General features: G+C 51.9%; 1 protein-coding gene across 7 annotated transcripts in view; it reads right to left on the bottom strand.

Moving 5' to 3' along the window:
• Positions 1-18,198, bottom strand: part of STK10 (serine/threonine kinase 10) — a 120,877-nt gene that overhangs the window by 95,550 nt on the left and 7,129 nt on the right. The gene's annotated exons all lie outside the window — the stretch shown is intronic.

Genomic DNA, 18,198 nt, shown 5'->3' with positions numbered 1-18,198 from the left:
GTTTTTAAAGATTTTATTTTTTGACAGAGAGAGAGCACAAGCAGGGGGGGCAGGAGAAGTAGAAGCAGGCTCCCCACTGAGCAGGGAGCCCATCATGGGACTCGATCCCAGGACCCTGGAATCAGGACCTGAGCCGAAGGCAGAGGCTTAACTGACTGAGCCACCCAGGCACCCCGGTATGACACTTTTTATATAAAAAATGGAAAACTGGGGGCACCTGGGTGGCTCAGTCGGTTGGGCACTGACTTGGACTCGGGTTGTGATCTCGGTCAGGGTCCTGGGATTGAGCCCCACATCAGGCGCCCTGCTTCTCCCTCTCCCTGCCACTCCCCACTTGTACTCTCTCGTGCTCGCTCTCTCTCTAATAAATATATAAAATCTTTTGAAAAATAAAAAATAAATAAAAATGAAAAATAAGCGTTGGTGAGAATGTGGAAAAACTGGAACCTTTGTGCATGGCTGGTGGGAAGGTAGAATGGTGTACTCACCAGGGACAAGAGTTTGGGGGTTCCTTAAAAGGTTAAACATAGAATTCCCACAGCCCAGCAGTTTCACTATGGGGGATAAATGCAAAAGAACTGAACACAGGGATCTTAGCAGGTATCTGTCCACCCACGTTCACAGCAGCACTATCCACAAAAGCCAAAAGGTGCAAACAAGCCAAATGTCCATCTGCAGGTGGACGGAGAAACGAAAAGGAGTACACGTGTTCAATGGAATATTATTCAGCCTTAAAAAGGAAGGAAATGCAGGGGCGCCTGGGTGGCTCAGTCGGTTAAGCGTCTGCCTTCAGCTCAGGTCATGATCCCAGGGTCCTGGGATTGAACCCCGTGACGAGCTGCTTCTCCCTCTCTTTCTAATAAAATAAAATCTTTAAAAAAAAAGGGGGGGGGGAGGAAATTCTGACACCTGCTACAATATGGATGACCCTTTGCTAAGTGAAAAAAAGCCAGTCACAAAAGAACAAATATCATATGCCCCCACTTATGTGAGATCCCTACAGGAGTGAAATTCAGAGACAGAAGGTCTAACAGAAGCCACTAGAGGGGATGGACAGATAGTGTTTAATGGGGACAGAGTTTCTGTTTGGGAGAATGAAAAAGTTCTGGACACGGATAGTGGGGAAGGCTGGACATTGTGAATGTACTTAAGGCTGCTAAATTGTACACTTAGAAATGGCGAAAAATGGTCAGTTCTCTATTTTTTTTTTTAGATTTTATTTATTTATTTGAGAGCGAGCGAGAGAGAAACAGCATGAGAGAGGAGAGGGTCAGAGGGAGAAGCAGACCCCCCGCCAAGCAGGGAGCCCGATGCGGGACTCGATCCCGGGACTCCGGGATCATGACCTGAGCCGAAGGCAGTTGCTTAACCAACTGAGCCACCCAGGCGCCCGAAAAATGGTCAGTTCTATGTTATGCATATTTCACCACAATTTTAAGAAGTGAGAGCAAGAGAGAAATGACCACGTAAGTGGTACAAGCGACTGCAGGCACGAGGAGCCGGCGTCCAGAAGGGAGCAGAACCCACACGCCCTCAGGCGGCCCGTGAGTCACAGGGCTGCCGTGGGGAGCACTCCCTCACTGTGTGCACAAGGGAGCACACTTGCCTACAACACGAGCCCGAAAAGCAAGCCACTGGGGTCTGGAGCCTCTGAATCGCGATCTGTGGGAAAGCATGGGGGGAACGAGCTGCCCTGGAGCCCACGAGCAGCCCAGTCGGTCTCCACTGTGGTGCCTTCCTGAGGACAGCGTCACACGCCATTCACCTCAGAGAACAGCTCTGCAACCCGACCCACTGCAAACGGTGATGGCCCAGCTGCTCCCACACGCCTAGCACCCCAGGAAGGACAATGGGCATTCGTATCGCCTCACATGACACGACAGCACCCAGCAGCTCAGTGTCCCCATTCTACAGGCTTAGAGGGGGGACATGGCTGGGCCTAGGGTAGTGGCACCAGAATTTGAATCTCACTTCCAAGACTCTGTGCACTTTCCACTACCAAACAGTCTCCCTATCATCCCCAGAACTCAGAAGCCTCTAAGACCGGATGACGACAGACACCTACGAGCACTCCCAGGCCAGCCCTGCACAGGGCACCCCCCATGCAGACACTGAGCAGGGGCACCTGGGTGACTCAGTCGGTCACGCAGAGACACAGCAACGCTGCCCCTGGCCTCAAGGTCCTCTACCGCCAGTGACCAGACTGCATGTTATGGGGGGAGGGGAACCAAGAGGGGGTGTCGACCCTTGCCAGGGAACCTTCCAGAAGGGAGTGATGCCAGTAGGCAATTTTTATATTCATTTGTAAATTTATTCTGTTTAGGTAACTATTTCTGTTAACTCAGCTGCAAAGTTCCCAGGCCCCCACACAGTGACAACGATGGTCTCCCACTGATCAAGGTCACTGGACTACACTTCAACATGTGCTAACTCACTTATCTCCTCAACCACCCTACGATGTTGGTGCTATGACTATCTCATGCACAGATGAGGAGACTGAAGTAGAGTCCCCTGCAACACGGGAGACAGGGCTGGTCTGGACCCAGGCTCCCAAGTCTGCACTCTTTGGCAGGCTCACCCTTCCTCCGCATGGTCCCTTCCACATGTGGCCCAGGAGCCCGGTGCGGGGGAGGGAATTTCATGTGGGGTCATTCCCCAAGGTCAGTCCTGGTGCTGGAACTCACCGGCTCACTCACCCTACCTGAGTGGGGGGGTCTCTCCCTTAAACTCCTCCTAAACTTGATAGCTTGTTGAGAACACCTGAGAAATTCATGAATTCAGCCATTGGGTGCTTGTGCTCTCGTGCTCTCTCTCTCTCCCTCTCACCTGATTGTGTACCCGCCCTTTCATTTCTGGTAATGCTGATTTTCAAGTGTCCCATGAGAGGACCATCAAAGTACCCTTACACATTGCACAACACTTACGCTCCTTCTCTCCAAACCCAGAAGAGGAGGTGAGGCCTGCAAAAGGAGAGTTCAGGGGGATGGCCAGAGCTACGGCCGGGTGAGCACAGCAACCACCTTGACCATGCTCTCCTGACCCCCAGCCAGAGCAGCATGGGGGAGAGCTGAGTGGGCATAAGCCGCCGCCCCCCCCCCCCATCCCGCAATCATTCACCTTTCACTCCTGAGAGGTGGGAAAAGGAGGCTGCATGTCATCTCTTCCTGGGTTTCCTGAAAAGAGTATTTTCTCCCCAAAGTGGGGGAGGCCCAGGCAGGGACTGTTTCCATGAGTGCACAAAACTTGCCTTGCCCATCACCCTGAAAGGCAGCATTGACCACGGGGCTGGGCCTCCAGCTGGGCGCCAGTGTCAGTACGGAGGGACACCCGCTGCCCAGCACCTCGCTCAGATTACAGAGACCAGAGCCTGCCAGAAAGGGATTAGTTGGCAACAGTCATGGCACCTAAAGTGACTTGGCCAAAATTAAATTCTTTAAAAGCCTGGTTGAGGCAGCAATCTGTTCACCCCGATGTCAGAGGACGGAATAATAATAGCTGATGATAAACACAGCTAACATTGCCTGAGCACTCACCGTGTGCCAGGACAGGCCTTAAATGGAATTTCTCACTTCATCCTCCATCCAACCCTTGGAGACAAGTATTAGTAGTCCCAAATTACAGATGAGAAAACTGAGATTTCGAGAGGCACGGTGATTTGCCTCAGGTCACACAGCAAGTAAGGGGTAAAAGCAGATCCAAATGCAAGCCTGTCTTGCTCAAAGAGCCTAAATTCCAAAATCTCTTCCCAACCAGCCCCTCTTGGCGAGTACCCCAGGGTTCCCTGCTCCATCTACCATTGCTAAAGATAAAGGAAGACCACGTAGGAACAACATGCTTGGCAGCTGTCAGGTACCAAAAGTACCAAAATTTAATCTACCCATAAGCCATTAAGGCAGGTGTTAGCCATCATGCCCATTTCCCAGATTAGCAGACTAAGGCTCAAAGGGGTATCAGGACCCACCCAAGATTGTGAGCTATTGTGGTCTCCTGACCCCCAGGCCAGTGTTCTCTTCACTACACTAGACTGCCAGGAATCCGCCTCTTCCCTCCCTATTCATTCATTCAACCATTATTTACTGAGCTCACGTTATAGGTGAGACACTTTTCTAGTGAACGAGACAGCTTCTGCCTAGACGGAGCATTGGTGGGAGGAATCACTGCCCTCCCGTGACATAATTCACCCTTCTTGATTTTTCTTCAGTGGAGCTAACCTGCCCACATTCCCAGTCCCCAAAATACAACGGAGCAGAATCCACCTCCATCTCTAGAAGTGGGTGTGTGACTCGTCCTGGTCAATCAGAACATGACTAGCTCAGGGAGAATAATGGGATCACGTTAGCCAGTGAGATGCAAGCTCGGAACAGTAGCAGAGGCGGCTGCGGTTGCCCCACACCCCGCTTCGCCCGAGCCTCCTTCACTGAGGCACCAGGCCTGGAGCTGCTGGGACATGTGCCTGCAAGCAGAGCTTGGAAATGAAACTAGCCAAAGCAACAGGGCCTAGAGAGGGCACAGAGGACACTGTTTGATCCCTGGGATTAATTTTTACACTGGGGAGGTACTATTGAGAGCCTCATTTTATATATAAGAAAACTGATGCTCAGAGAGGTGAAGTCACTTGCTCGAGGACACACAGCAGGTAAATAACAGGGCTGGGAGTTGAATTCAGGCCCATGTGGCTTCAGCGTCCATGTGCTGACCTCTTTGCTCAAGGTCAAATTCTGCAAAGGTGCTGTATGGGCCTCAGTTTCCCCCTCGTAGAAGGGTGAGGAAATGATGCCCAAGCTTCCTCCGTGGTCAGACGTGAGGGCATCTTGGAGAGTGGGTGGGTCTTGGAAAGCTAAGGGTGGTCCAAGTGGATGGGGCACCTGTGGGAGTTGACAGGCAAGGAGTCACATAAAGAACAAGTGGATTCCTGTGGCCTCTGACGTCCGTCTCTCCCACTGGCTGAGCAAGGCTGGGGTCCAGCAAAGGATGGGGGAGCCCCCACCCAGCCCTCCACTGCTGGCTGGCAGTGACTAACGCCTCAGCCCACACCCTTGAGAGCAGACACACAGTGGCCACTTGTGTTTACTGGCCGGGGCACCTCTGTGCGAACAATCTTCCCTTGTGCAGCTCTCGGGGCCCAGCCTGGAGGAGGTGGGGACAACTCTCCCAGCAGGGAGCCCTGCCCCACCCAAGGGGCCCCGGCCAGTCCAGTCAGGGGCCGGGGGCTTCCTAAAAGTCAACCACAAAGCAGCAGCTGGTGGAGACAACCCACCCCCTTCCCTCCTGGCTGCAGGCTGATCACTGTGTCCCTCCCTCCTCCTCCAGGGAAAGAGCTGGTATCACAGAACTCAGATCAGAAAGAACATTAACCACCACTCCCACACCCCATCTCCCCGACCTCCCCTGCAGAGGAAGAAACAGAGTCCACAAAAGTGAAGGCAGTGACCACGGTCTGATCTGGGACAGCTGCCTTATCCCCCTTGCAGATTCACAACTCTCCTTTCCTTTGGCAACTGCTCTCCCTCTTGGTGCCAGGGGTTCATAAGCAGCTGAGTCCACCAGGTCCCAGGGCACAGCCCAGGCCCAGCCACTCATTCCTGGCCCTCTCAGCCATAGCCAGTGGTTCACACTTGCACAAGTGACCCAAGGCAGGTCAACAGGGTTGTATCTGGGTGGTTCTGGGTCAGTTTGGGGTTTTTTGGTTTTTTGGTTAAGTTATCAGGAAAGCGGCTTTTTTCTTTCTCTGGAGTAACTGCTAAACTGGTAGAATGAAAGGCTGGAGAATTCATAGCCCATGTGGCCAATCCTGCAGAGAGCCTGCCTGGGGATGAAGCCCTGACAAAGGAAACAGGGCCCACAAATGGAGAAGGGCAGATGATGAGGCCTGTGGACACCTGGAGCCAACTGTTCCTGAAGACGGGGTCTGCCCTTAGACTTTTCAGTTACATGAGCCAATAAACTCCCTTCTGGACTTCTGTCATTTGCCACCAAAGAGTAAGTAAGTTTGCCATCTCTGGGGGTATTCCAGCAGAGATCACACATCCATGGAGGTAACTTACCACACCACACACATGTAATAAGGGCCACCTTCAAAAGGGTCACCAAGACCCACCAAGTGACCTTCACTGAGGCCTCTCACAGGACCTAACTGATAATCCAGGACACAAAGACCCAAGTAGAAAACATGGTTACTAAGGGGCCACAGGCAACAGAAACCAGGGGATTCTTCTGCCGGAAGAATTTTCCTCCAAAAAAGTAGAGATGCATATTTATTAAATTACCAGAAACAAGGAATAATGGGAACCTCCAGTTGGCAACAAAACAGGTGGTAAAATGGGTATGCTCATTACTGACAAAAACAGATTCCATCTTCTAAAGACAACAACTGCAATAGGTTTTTAAAGCCTATTAACCCTCATTCCTAAGAATTTAAGGCCAGGAAGTTATTCAAATAACAACAAAAAAAGAAAGGTACTAGGATCGGGCGCCTGGGTGGCTCAGATGGTTAAGCGTCTGCTTTCGGCTCAGGTCATGATCCCAGGGTCCTGGGATCGAGTCCCGCATCGGGCTCCCTGCTCAGCAGGGAGCCTGCTTCTGCCTCTCTCTCTCTCTCTCTCTCTCTCTCTCTCTCTCCCCCTCCCCGTCTCTCATGAATAAATAAATAAAATCAAAAAAAAAAAAAAAGGTACTAGGATCATGTTCACAGTAGTCCATAAAGATGGCAAAAAAATGCAAATAAGCTAAATGTTCAACAGTAAGACAATAGTTAACTTAGTGAGGTATTAAGCAAACCTTTAAAATGATAAATAAGAGGACAATACAGTAATGAGAGGAAATAATTAAGCCATAATAGTCAGTCAACAAGGCAGGATAATAAAGTTGTAGCTAAGCCAGAACTTTGGGGAAATTCTGGGCATCTACAAATGAGGAGGACCTGAAAACAGGGCATAAGGAATACAAGTGGTTTATGAAAATTAATTTCACTCAATGACATCTGACAATTATCCACAGGGCTCCCAGCAAGGACAGACTGGGGATGGTGCCCAGAAGTGACCACTTTATCTTGACCTTGTCTTGAATATATCCAGGGATGGGCACCCTCATCCATCCAATATGGTGGCTACGAGCCACACGTGGCTGCCACGCTGAACAGAGCAGAAAACAGACTATTCCCATCACTGCAGAAAGTTCTAGTAGGCGGCTTTGCACATAAGGCTGCACCTGGCAGAAAATACTTCCTCACAAAGGTGAGGGGGCATCTAAAACTCACTTCCATGTTCCAGACCCAGCCTCAGAAACATGTATTTCTTCTTCTAGGAAGAAACGAAGGAAGTGCAAAGAGCGGGCAGAAGCAGCTCAGGTGGTGATCACTCGCTAGTGAGGTCTCCCAGCAACCCGGCTGGGCAGCAGGCGTGAGGGAAGGCTCCCAGCCGGCCTGTCGGATGAGCAGCCTGGGCGCGTGGGTCAGAGCCAAAGAATGGAGTAGACAAGGCTAAAGCCTTCTATCTTCCCATCCTCTTGACTCCGGATGACTGTGTCAAATACGCTTCAGGCCGCTGGAACCGAGGAGGGGCCTGGTCTGGGTCCTACAGTGTACAGCTGTGGAGTCCCTGCCCGAACACATTTTCTCTGCACGGTGAGGTCTGTTACTCATCACAGGAAAGGCTTCGATTCCATTACCGAGGGAGGAAATCTAGGCCTGGAAGGTCACAGCAGGACCGGCTACGTGCAGGGGAAGGGCCCAACATAAAGGCAGGCAGGGTGTTCTGAGGGCAGCAGACATGGAGCCAGGATAGGCAGCCAAGGTGGCCTTGGGTTCGGACTTCCACCCATGCCCCGGGCTGGCGGGCATGAGTCAGCTGAGGAGCGGAGCCTGAGCACCACAGCCTAGCCCTCCAGAGGCTTGGGTCTTGTGGGCCTCGGGAAGACGGCGGCCTGCCTAGGCCTCCTGTACGGTCTCTGGAGGCCGGATAAGCATCACCCCAGCGGAATCCAGCATGGGTCCACGAGGTATGCAGAGGTACTGCTACCCGCTCCTGTTAAGAGAAAAGGAAGGCCCCTGTCCCAGGTCGCCCAGCTAGGAAGTGCCGTCAGGACTTGACGCAGGCCCAGCTTTCCCCTCAGAAGCCCCCTAGAGGAAACATCTCCAGGGGCTCCCACCCAGTCTCCGGGTGTGCCAGGCCTCCTTCCCCAGCTCTTCCCTCACAGCCTTCAGCCAGAAACCCTCTTTGGGCAAATGTCAATGGCTCCCTGCTGCCTGACCCAAAGCTTGGACACGCTGGCCTGGCACGAGGGGCCCTGGTGACCTGCCCCGTCTACTTTTCCAGGATTCCACCACCACCACCACCCCCATACACACCCCCCTGCTACGGCCAGTGCCCTCCTGCTTCCTTTCCTACTTTCATGCCTTTCCTTCTGCTCTTTCCTCCACCTGGAGCGCCTTCCCCATACTGTGCTTATCCCACAAAGTCTAACTCAACCACAGCCTGTTCCGTGAAATGCTCTGGGAACCCCAGCTCCCCGACTACTATTTCACACCTTATCAGGCCTTTCTCCACAGACCTCCTGGTTCCCCAGTCATTTGTGTTCAAAGATTCTCTCTCTAACTTGGCTGTGAGCTCTGAAAGGCTAAGTCCATGTCCGATTCATTTTAGTCTGCCCCATCGAGCCCAGCCCAAAACAGCCAGTGGATAAAGAGGAACATGGGAGCAGGGGTAAATGGGAAGATGGGAGAATGGGTGGGCGGGCAGGCACATGAGCAGCGGGTGGATGAATGGGAGGGCGGAGGGAGTAGCTGGATGGATTGGGGGATGAATGGGAGGGAGAGTGGGTGGATGGATGAACAGGTGGATAGATGAATGGAAGGGAGGGGGGTATGAAAGGATGGGTGTGTGGGAGGATGGACAGATGGACAGATGGGAGAGTGAGCGAGCAGGAGCATGAATGGGCAGATGGGAGAATAGGTAGATCTGAGAGAGGAATAAAGGAATGAAAAGTAGGACTAGGCAGTAAACAATCATTAAGTCTTCTTTTTTCCCAAAAGGCACTTGAGCCTACCTTATTGTTGACTTCTACGGACACCAGACTCTCTCCTTCCCTCAATACTAAAGCCAAGAGTTATTTCTACAGGTACCTAACCTACTGCATCTCACCCATGTCCCCACCTTGTCCAACCTAGAAATGGGCAAATTTCCACCAAGTGATTTGTAGAATGGAAAGAGCACAGGACCTAGGTTCAAATTCCGACTCTACGCCTTACCAGCTAAGGGCCCTTCAGGAAAGCAAGGAACCAGGCTGTCGTTTTCTGATAGCCAGGTGGACAATTCCAGAGACACAGGAGTAAGTTTAGAAGCCACCGTGGGTTAATCGGTCAACTACTGGCTGTTACAGTCCTCGCTTAGGACTGTGAGTTTTTGATTTTCAAAAGCCTCAGAGCATGTTTACCTTGTTCACCAATATTATCTGCTATTATTATGTTCAGCCACAGGATACACTAAGTATTTTAAAATAATGGATGGATGAACTGGTGTTCGTATCTGTGTGCAAACAGAAAGAAATGATGCCCTCCACATAAGGACAGAAAGGAAAGTGACAAGAAGTCCATTTTCTCCTCAATATATTTATATTCCTGAATCTCTAGCTGGTCTCTGGTTTTGAACGCAGTCTCCTCTCTAGCTCGGAGAAGCCAAAGCCTTTGACTGGGCAGGATATATGCAGCTACTGAGTCCTGCCAAGTGGAGAGAAACCACTTCCCTATCAATAATCACTGGGCCAAGTTTCAGCTCACGACAAATGAGACAGCCAAGTTTCAGAACAAGAGACACTTAAGGATGGCAAAGATTGTGAGGCGCAAAGCAGAGGAGGGGCACGGCTTCCAAAGCCAGCCATTTAATACCCTCTCCCTTGGGGAAGGGAAGCCTGGCGAGCCATCCTGGCACAGCAGGGAAATGCTGAGCCTCCAAATCCTTCTGGGCTAGCAAATAAAAAAACCAAAACCCAACAGGATTGGCCTCAAAGATACCACGCCACGGCTTGACTGAAAACCCAGGCAACCTGTCCAACTTGGCCAGGGATGTGGGAGCCTTCAGATCTCAGCTCTTCAAAAGTGATGGGGATCCAACCCCACCTACTGCTGATAAAGGAGGTGAGAAGGTGATACAGGGCCACTGCTCCCACCTCTCCCAAGCTCCCTCTCGCTGGAGGAGGGCCCAGAGAGGAATGGGTGCTGAGTCACGGCAGGAGGGCAGCCTGGGGTCAAGAGCCGAGAGAAGGGAGAGAAGGAAGGAAGGAGCTCTAGCCAGCACGTCTTCCGCGACCCACCTTCCTGCACACACCGTGCAGGGCTTACCTCCTCACTCCATCTTCACCACAACCTTGGGGGACGTGTGCTCTCTTACCAGCCCCACTTTCCAGGCAGTTCCAAACCTCAGAGGTGAAAACTGCTCCATGTTTTCAATCAACAGCACTTTTTGGGGTGCCTGGGTGGCTCAATTGGTTAAGCAGCTGCCTTCGGCTCAGGTCATAAGCCCAGGGTCCTGGGATCGAGCCCCGCATCGGGCTCCCTGCTCGGCAGGGAGCCTGCTTCTCCCTCTCCCTCTGCCTGCCTCTCTGCCTACTTGTTCTCTCTCTCTATCTCTCTGTCAAATAAATAAATAAAATCTAAAAAAAAAAAACAAACCAGCACTTTTTGTGCTGTTTTTTATTATTTTAAAAATCAACACACACTCATTAAAGAGCATCTTCTATATATAATATTACAAAGAAGACAAAGCACCCATAATCCCTTGAGCGGACCTAGAAGGTATTATGCTAAGTGAAACAAAGGAAACAGGAAGACAAATACCCCGTGATTTCAGTTATATGTGGAATCTAAAAAACAAACAAACGAACAAACAAACAAACAGACTCTTAAATACAGAGGACTGGTGGTTGCCAGAGGCGGGCGGGGGGGGATTTGAAATAAAGGGGATTAAGAGGTACAAACTTGGGGCACCTGGGTGGCTTAGTCTGCCTTCAGCTCAGGTCATGATCTCGGGGTCCTGGGATCGAGTCCCGTGTCAGGCTCCTTGCTCCTGGGGAGCCTGCTTCTCCCTCTGCCTGCCCCTCCTCCCTGCTTATGCTCTCTGTCAAATAAAAAACATCTTAAAAAAAAAAGAGGTATAAACTTCCAGTTATAAAATACGTAAGTCATGGAGATAACAATACAATACAGTCAATAACACTGTAACAATGTTGTTCGGTGACAGATGGGGACTATACTTGTGGTGAGCCCGGAGTATCACCCAGGATTCCTGAATCATCACGTGGTACACCTGACGCATTCTGGAGCACCTCCAGGGTGCCGTGGTGGGGGCCGTACCCACCTTAACACTTCCCAGCTGGGTGACCCCAGGGGACTTACGTGACCTCTCTGTCCCTCACTTTCCGCCTTCGTCCAATAAAGATGTTCTTAGTTCCTGCCTCCCAGGCTGTTGTGAGCATTCGGTGAGTTAATGTGTGAAAGACGCTTACTTAGAACAGAGCTGGGCCACAGGGAGCATCCCACAAACATTTGCTCCTTATTCTCCGCAAGTATATGCTTCCCCACTCTATAAAAGTGGGGTTCAACCGTGCACACTGATCGGTCGTTTCGCTGAACAGTATGCTTCTGCATTGTCTGCAGTGACTGTCATGCCATTTAACCATATGGCGTCACAAACAGCCCTCTGGATCACAGAACACTCTTCCACAGCCTCGCCTCCCAGAGCTACCGACTGTTCCAGCGACTGGCAGGGCCAGCACAGACCGGACATACTGTCAGGCCACCCGCCCCAGCCCAGGGTGCTGCACCCAAAGGCCCGAGACTTGATTCCGGATGCCAGACGGCTCTCCAAGTGGCTGGGCCACCGCAGGCCTCTGGGTCGCACAGGCGGGCAGCCCGCCCCCGTGCCCTGGCTGGCACTAGACCCAAAACGTGAGGAGCTGTGCTCAGGGCAGTCCTGCTGGCCCCTGGCTGTGTGTCCCCGGGGACTGGCCTCATAAGCCTGCAGGTATAAAGACAGAGAACTGCTGAGTCATTATGTGCCACAGCTGAAACTCACACGACACTGCACATTAATTACACTCCCATTAAAAAAAAAAGCCACCTACAATCCCAGAGATAACTGCTGCTAGCACTGGGGAGTACCTCCTGCCAGTATCCCACGGCGCAGGACAAAAAGTATGTCACACTTGTGAGAGAGCTGGTACCACACCCATTTCTGCAGAAAAGGAAACTGAGGCAACGTCACTTGCCCCAAGTCACACAGTACAGGCAGTGGCCGAGCTGGGCCTTGCGAGGTGAAGGGCACCACCACGTCAGGGGCCTCAGAGGCGGGGCTCGGGCGGGAGGCGTGGGGTGCTCCACAGGTCTTCTGGGGATCACCTCGCCGGCCTCAGCGGACGGCGTGCCAACGGAGCAGAGGCTCGGCACCCAGCTGGCTCTGCCTCCTCACTAACGCAGCCCCCAGTCCCCCTCCTTGGCCCACAGAAGCAGCAGGAGGTTTCCCACCACCTCAGAGTGGGCTGGGCTGGAGGGCACTGGAGGAAGGAGGCTTGAAAAAGAGCTGGGCACCAGAGCCCACCAAGACGCACAACAAAGGTAGAAAGACTCAAGGCCAAACAGGGAAGCGGGCCAGCTCGGACGGGGTCATTGCCTCAGGGTGACAGAGCCAGCTTTGATGGTGGCAACAGCCTCCGAGGCCAAGAATTGGGCCTGGGCTCCCAGACAAAACAGGCTGGAGCTTTCCAGGAAGGAGGGCAAAGTCAGGCGCGCCCTTCAGGGCGTGAATGTTGCTCTTCCACCAAGCGGGGTGGCCTCAGCCACCCCCGACCGACTGGCCACGGGCACGGAGCTGAGACTGTGAAGCCGGAGCCTCTTTATCACTGAATCGTGTTCATCGTCATAACACGGCAGGCGAGAGAGAAATAAGCTTTAGGCTGACCTCCAGGAACCCATCACACCAGCATCTACACAAGAAGCAGCCTCCTGCATGACAAACAAGGGGAGGTGGTCCAGGGAGTCTGCCCATCAATCCTCAGGAAGCCAGTCTGGTCCATCAGCCTCAAGAATCCTCAGCATGCTGATGGCAGCCACCTTCCCTTCTCCCTCCATTCTGAGCACTGTGTGAAGGACTGGCCGTGACTCAATCTTCACAAGTTCTCCCAGGGAAGCACTATTTTGATCCTCCAGTTTACAGCTCAAGATACTGAGGCTCAGAGAGGTGAGGGGACTTTCCCAAGGTCACAGAGCAAGTAGGCAGGGAAACTAGGAGAAAGCTCAGCACTGATCCCCATGCCTACACTCACAGTCACAGTGCTGGGCCTGCCCACAGAGGGAGGAAGCGGAGGCTGGCATTTACTCATTCATTGTTCACTCATTCAGCAAAAATTTACTAAGCATCTGCCATGAGCATCTACTATGTTAGGCACAAAAAAAATCTCCCTGCCTTCAGGGACCTTACATCTTCCAGAGAGGAAAGAAAATAAACAAGGAGACACACAAAAGAAATCTAGTCTGTGACTGGAGCTCTGAAGGAAATCAGCAGAGAGCTGTCACCTTGGTCAGGGAGGGGTGGTCAGGGCAGGACTCTCTGAGAGGGGACATGTGAATTGAGACCCAGAGGATGAGCAGGAGCCCTGGCTGCGCAGAGTAGTAGGAAGAGAGTGGGAGGCAGAGAGAACAGCAAGTGCAAAGGTCCTGAGACAGAAAAGGGATATACCTTCAACTCCTCTCAGTGGCTCCATCCCCCCACCCTCCAGACAGAGGCTGGCTACAGTTAACTCTTCAGTCACCAGCATGTGGTTAAACCTCTTGAGTATCAGGGACTGAATTCTGGCTCTGGTATCGCCTGTTAGTAAGAAAACAAAATAAGCGGGCGCCTGGGTGGCTCAGTTGGTTAAGTGACTGCCTTCGGCTCAGGTCATGATCCTGGAGTCCCGGGATCGAGTCCCACATCGGGCTCCCTGCTTGGCAGGGAGTCTGCTTCTCCCTCTGACCCTCCCCCCCTCATGTGCTCTCTCTCTCTCTCTCTCTCAAATAAATAAATAAAATCTTAAAAAAAAAAAAAAAGAAAACAAAATAAGCAAGCTATGGGGAAAGGAAGGAAAAAATGTAGCAAAGGGGAAAACAGGGGAAAAGGGGAAGAGGGAAAAGAATGAGTGAAGAGGAAGGGGAGTGCGGTGGAGGGAGGGAGAAGGGTGGGGAGAAAGGGGAAGGGGAGCACCCAGGAGCACCCCTAGCAAGCGTTAAGATGCTGTAGCACCAGCCGGCCCACACCCACCAGAGCGCTCTAGGAGGAGGCCAGGAGCACCCAGCTTCCCCACCCTGACGCTCGCCCACTTCCCCTGCCACTTCCTCTGTGAGCCGGAGCCCTGCCTACACCCATCACCACTTCCTCTGTGTGAGAGGCCACCGCCACCATCTCGGGGCTCAGACCCAGCTGAGGCTGAGGCAGGCCCAGGAAGGAGGGTGTAGAAACACGAAGGCCCCAGGGAGACCCCACACTGAAGGGACTCTGGGCCCTATCCTCACGCCCCTCGTCTTTCCCTCCATACTGTCCAGGAGAAAAGGCACAGGCTCCTAGCCAGAGACATCCAGGGTCAAGTCCAGCCTGGCCATGGAAAATCCATGTGAGCCTAAGCAAATCAACCAATGGGCCTCTGCTTCACCAGGTGTGGAGTGAGGATGCTAACCCCTGCCTTTCATGGGGCTAGCAGAAGCATAAATGATGAACAGATAAGAAGAGCAACTCCCCACTCACCTACCTTGTTCACCTTGGAACCCACAGTGCCTGGCACACAGTAGGTGCTCAGTTAATCATTCTAATGGCTAACACTTATTTGAGCTTTTCTGAGGTCCTGAGCCAAGTGGTTTCCATGGGTTATTTCACCCTCCAACCCCCCCATGAGGTAGTCTCATTCCCAGCGCCACTTTGCAGCTGAAGACACAGAGGCACGCTTAAGTACTTTTCTCAGGATCCTACAACCCACAAGAGGTAGAGAGCCAGGCTTTAACTCCAGAAACTCATCCAAGTTCCTGTGCCAGCTCTGATCCCCGGCAATCATGAGCTTCCCTTCCCTCCTCACCCTCTCTGCTTTCTTGCCTCCTCCTCATGACCATCCCTTGCTCTCTAGAACCTTCCTGCCTCCCCTCCATGTACATCTCGTTCTTGGGCTGGTTGCCTTCCATCAGTTACTTCCTCTCCCTGGGCTCTGACCGGGGCCCCAACCACAGTGCTGGCCTTCCCTCCTACTCCCACCTGCTGGAGCCACCAGGGTGTGGCCACTCTGTCCCAGCCTTCACTCATCGGTGGCCACCCCGGCCTTGGGCAGCCAGGAAACCTGGCTCTGGCATCCCCTAACTCCCCTACTCTGGTGACCCTCCAAAAAGAGCTCCTCTCTAGGGGCACCTGGGTGGCTCAGTTGGTTAAGCGACTGCCTTCAGCTCGGGTCATGATCCCAGGGTCCTGGGATCGAGCCCCGCATCGGGCTCCCTGCTCTGCGGGGAGCCTGCTTCTCCCTCTCCCACTCCCCCTGCTTGTGTTCCCTCTCTCGCTGTGTCTCTCTGTCAAATAAATAAATAAAATCTTAAAAAAAAAAAAAAAAAAAAAGAGCTCCTCTCTAACACTGCACAAGGCTGACCCGGTCAGGCCCTAGGGACTCAGGGCAAGCAGGACATTAGCTGAGTTCAAAAGCATCACAACCAAGTTCCTCAGCTTGGCATTCAAGGCCTTCTTGACCTGGCCCCAAATAGTATTCTTGATCTGGCCCTGCCCTGGCCAGCCCCTCCAGCCAAGCCCAGCTCCCAAACCCACTGACCACCTGGACTCAAGGAGGCAACTGAAATGTATATATAAGGGGCCAAGAGGAGGACACAAGGTGGGGGTGAACATCAGAGGCCGGATCCACACTGTGCAGTATAACGGCCACATGTCGCCACTGGGCACCTAGAACATGGCTAGTCCAGACTGAGATGTGCTGTAAACACGAAACACAAACCCATTTCAAAGACCTCGTATGGAATAAGAGTATTAAAAATCTCTTTCAGGGCATCTGGCTACACTGTCAGTAGAGTGTGCAACTCCTGATCTCGGGGTTGTGAGGTCAAGCCCCACGGTGGGTGTAGAGATTACTTAAAAATAATTTTTTTAAAAAAAACAAATCAGGGGGCGCCTGGGTGGCTCAAATGGTTGGGCATCTGCCTTCGGCTCAGGTCATGATCCTAGGGTCCTGGGATCGAGTCCCGCATCGGGCTCCCTACTAGGCGGGGAGCCTGCTTCTCCCTCTGCCTCTGCCTCTCTCTCTCTCTCTGACTTTCATGAATAAATAAATAAAACATTTAAAAAAATAAATAAATAAAAATAAATAAAATAAAAAATAAAAAACAAATCAGTAAGTAACTTTTTTACTCTATATTAATTATTGAATGCTGCAAATGATACTTTGGATATATTAGATTAAATAAAATACACTATTAAACAGGTGGCCAACAGACTCATGAAAAGATGCTCATCAACACTCATCATCAGGGAGATGCAAATCAAAACCATAAAGAGATAATCACCTCACACCTGTCAGAATCTCTTATATCAAATACACAAGAATCTACAAGTATTGGTGAGGATGTGGAGAAAAGAGAAGCCTCGTGCACTGCTGGTGGGAACGTAAACCACTGCAGCCACTGTGGAGAAGAGTATGGAGGTTCCTCAAGCAATTAAAAACAGAGATACCGGGGGAGCCTGAGTGGCGCTGTCCATTAAGCGTCCCACTCTTGATTTCGGCTCAGGTCATGATCTCAGGGTTGTGAGATCGAGCCCCACAATGGGCTCCACGCTCAGCAGGGAGTCTGTTTGAGGTTCTCTCTCTCGGTCTTCCTCTGCCCTGTCCCCCCTTACCCTGCACGCACGCATGCACACACTCTCTCTAAATAAATATTTTTTTAAAAAAATAGAGATACCATACAACCCAGTATTTCCAATACTAGGTATTTTTACCCAAAGAAAGCGAAACACTCATTCAAAAACACCTCTGCACCCCTATGGTTACTGCAACGTTATTTACAATAGCCAAAATATGGAAGCAACTCATGTGTCCACTAATGGATGAATGGATAAAGAAGATGCGGTGTAATGTATTACTATTAGTCAGTCATAAAAAAGGCTTAGATCTTGCCATTTGAGACAACATGGATGGGCCTAACGGGTATCATGCTAAGTGAAGTCAGTCAGAGAAAGACAAATGCCATATGATTTCATTTATATGTGGAATCTAGAAAACAAAACAACCAACCAACCAAAAACAGACTCCTAAATACAGAGAATACACTGGTGGTAGCCAGAGGGAAGGGGGCTTTTATGTGAAATATGATTTCATAATGCTGGCCAGAACTTCAAATTTGGTTCAGCCACCATGGGAGCCACACAAATCAGGCCACAGGCCACACGAGCCTCCAGGGCCACCGACTGGCAACCTCAGGCCTCACTATATGGCCTCTCTCCTGGGCCAGGCTGCTCTCCAGCTTGCCATCACCACTCCACCTACCTGCCTGGTGGCAGCCTTCCCCTTTTCCCAGGAGCCCTGCCTCTGTCCTGCAACAGCTCACTCAACCCAGCAGAACCCCCCCTTTCTCCCCCCACCCCGGGCACCCAGCAGCAGGGGAGGCCGCTGGCCACATCGAGCACCTCCTAGGAGCCAGATGCTGTGCCCTTCCTGGGCGGCGACTCCTCGTCTCACCCCACCCTACACAGGAGGAAACAGGCTCAGAGACCAGCCACTCGCCTGAGATCACACAGCCGCTAAGTGGGACAGCCAGGATTCGGACCCCGGTCCATCAGGCTGCAAGGCTTGAGTCTTTCATCATATACTCTGGGACTTGACACACAGACGTGAATTAATACTGTTTGCCAAACCGAATTGAGCCAGTTCACTTCCACGAGGCAGTGGTGCTCAGCTGGAGCAATTTTGCCCCCCAGGGGACATGTGGCAATGCCTGGAGACATTTTTGGCTGTCGCAACTAGGGGACAGAGGGGGAGGAAGTACCGGAACTGGGGATACTTCTAATGAATAGAAGCTAAGGATACTGCAAACGTCCTATCATGCGTGGGACAACCCCTCCCACAAAGGATTCCCACCCAAACATCAACAGTGCCAAGGTGGGGAAGCCCTGGTAGAAGAGGCAAGCTACCTTCACCAGC

This window comes from Mirounga angustirostris, unplaced genomic scaffold, assembly GCF_029215605.1.
Source record: "Mirounga angustirostris isolate CCGP_5_RB_7025 unplaced genomic scaffold, mMirAng1.0.hap1 SCAF_7, whole genome shotgun sequence".
NCBI classification, from domain to species: Eukaryota; Metazoa; Chordata; class Mammalia; order Carnivora; family Phocidae; genus Mirounga; species Mirounga angustirostris.
The sequence above is the reverse complement of the archived record's forward strand: the minus strand, read 5'-3'. Positions and strand labels throughout refer to the sequence as shown.